The sequence below is a fragment of the Chiloscyllium punctatum genome, unplaced genomic scaffold, assembly GCF_047496795.1.
Source record: "Chiloscyllium punctatum isolate Juve2018m unplaced genomic scaffold, sChiPun1.3 scaffold_400, whole genome shotgun sequence".
Lineage (NCBI taxonomy): Eukaryota > Metazoa > Chordata > Chondrichthyes > Orectolobiformes > Hemiscylliidae > Chiloscyllium > Chiloscyllium punctatum.
Genome location: NW_027310134.1, coordinates 86,171 through 88,670, shown reverse-complemented (window position 1 = coordinate 88,670; position 2,500 = coordinate 86,171). Strand labels below are relative to the sequence as shown.

General features: G+C 63.8%; 1 non-coding gene across 1 annotated transcript; it reads right to left on the bottom strand.

Moving 5' to 3' along the window:
- Positions 1–686: 686 nt before the first annotated feature.
- Positions 687–840, bottom strand: LOC140472669 (5.8S ribosomal RNA). Its single transcript, XR_011957814.1, has one exon. It is a non-coding gene; the product is annotated as a 5.8S ribosomal RNA (ribosomal RNA).
- Between the last annotated feature and the right edge of the window lie 1,660 nt (positions 841–2,500).

The window sequence follows — 2,500 nt, the reverse complement described above, 5'->3', positions numbered from 1 at the left end:
AAGAGCCAGCGATCCACGCGCGTGCGACCGTCCAAGTCACAGCGTTCGACGAAAACCTCCTCCCTCGGCCAGGCACTCGGCGCCAGCAGGGGAGACAGGATCAGACGCCCCGCCGGCCACTTAAGGCCGAGGACGAACCACGAGACGGGCGGCTGCAGCAGCGGGCGGCCTGCAGCTCCCAGCACTCTCAATCGATCAACCATCGAGTCGGGTCAGCGTGTCAAACCGGCGAGCTCCACGGTCAGGCCGGCGGCGCACCAGCACCGGACCTCCGCGGCTCCCTTCACTCTTTCCACTGCCAGCCAACCGAGAGACGGACCCAATGCGGACGTGCAGAGCTTAGGCAGACCCCCCACTGGAGGCTCAACACTTCGTGGCAGCTCCGTGTCCCAGAGACCAGGAGGGTTGGCACACACACACAGTGTGAACCACCGACAGCCATTCTGGGACCGGTGACAGCCGTGCTGGCCCCACTGCCACGACACAGACGGACGCCAGGCCGCGCTCCCCGGCGGGGGGATGGCGTCGAGCCTGACGAACGGAATGTGCAGGGTGGGGGGGAAAGGCCAAGCGCTCCGACGCCGGAGGGCTCCGGAGTCTGAACTTAGGGGGACAAAGAGGACGGGTCCTCTGCGACACCCCAGCCGCGCTCTCGCCAGCCAAGGCGAGTGCGATTGATTGCCAAACGACCCTCAGACAGGCGTGGCCCCGGGAAGAACCCGGGGCCGCAAAGTGCGTTCAAAGTGTCGATGATCAATGTGTCCTGCAATTCACATTAATTCTCGCAGCTAGCTGCGTTCGTCATCGACGCACGAGCCGAGTGATCCACCGTCAAGAGTTGTCTGAGTTTGTTTTAGGTCTCTCCCTCGCCAGAGGAAAGCGACCCGGACCGCACATACGCTCCCCACCTTGAGCTACAGCCACCTGCACGCCGGCGTGCGGGCGGAGCAGGGTGGCGTGAAGCGATGGGGAGCACCATCCTGGTGCGGCCCGCAGAAACATACGTCTATTGGGGGGAGGAGGACAGGGCGCCCAAGAGGCGATGCGTGCCCCAACGCACCGCAGCGACGGAGGCAGGATCACCGCCACCATGTCGCCCGCCTAGTATCACGAGGCGTGCAGCAGCTTTGCCCTAGGAAAAGCAGAGGCGGGAACGGGCACCGGCCATCGGTTCGGCAGCGTCACTGACGCGTGCACGTGGCGGCGTGTCGGCGAGCGGACTTCCTGCGAGGAGGCGGGGGCGGCACTCGCCCGAGCAGACGCCCGCCCGGCCCAGCCACCGCCGAGGTGGACTGGGAGTCGCGGCAACGGCTCGTCATACTCGTTCCCACACTCACAGCGCAGCTTGCCCGCAAGCCACCGACCACCGATCGACGCCAGGCGCCCCGACCGAGAGCGGGATCGCTCGTTCGCCCTGCTGGCAGTTCGCTGGGGATCACTACTGCACGGAGCTCGGAGACCGACGGGCGGCAACTCGAGAGTCTTTAAACCACCACCCCCATCCCGCAAGTGCAAAGAGGCTGTATACGCACAGACGGGTGAGGGGAATAGGTACCCCGTCGGGTTTGAAGGGAGCGTGACTAGATAGCAACGATGTAAACCCAGCCGATTTGGGAGCGAAAGACCGGCGCCTGCATCACCGGCTTCGTTTCCCGTGGCTGGAGAGTACACCGAAACCCTCCGTCTGTCGCGAGCTCCCGACGACGCGGTGCCGCCAAGCAGCAGGGCCGGACCTGGTGTGGCTCCCCTCGTCGATCACAGACCGGTCGGCACTACTGACGAGACGGTGGAACGGGCTTCGCCCCTTGTGACGAAGGGTGATGCGAACCCGCCCGCCCGCGTGCGTTCGGGGTGGACTCGGCAAACGGAGATTTGAAATCGGAAAGTGTCCTCCTGCCCCGCGCAGGTAGGCGCCCAACAGTTGTGGGGGGTTTGGCGGTGACCACGGCTGCAGGGCCTGCTACCCCGACGAGCTCTCCTGCTGGCCCCGAAACCACCCTCGCGAGACAAGTTGAAACGGAAACGGGCGTACCCCCAAGCCGACGATCCTTTCTTATTTGTTACTTTTTTTTTCACTTGCTCGAGTTGTGGCGATTTGGCGGTGACCACGGCTGCAGGGCCTGCTACCCCGACGAGCTCTCCTGCTGGCCCCGAAACCACCCTCGCGAGACAAGTTGAAACGGAAACGGGCGTACCCCCAAGCCGACAGAGATCCTTTCTTATTTGTTACTTTTTTTTTTCACTTGCTCGAGTTGTGGGGGTTTGGCGGTGACCACGGCTGCAGGGCCTGCTACCCCGACGAGCTCTCCTGCTGGCCCCGAAACCACCCTCGCGAGACAAGTTGAAACGGAAACGGGCGTACCCCCAAGCCGACGATCCTTTCTTATTTGTTACTTTTTTTTTTCACTTGCTCGAGTTGTGGGGGTTTGGCGGTGACCACGGCTGCAGGGCCTGCTACCCCGACGAGCTCTCCTGCTGGCCCCGAAACCACCCTCGCGAG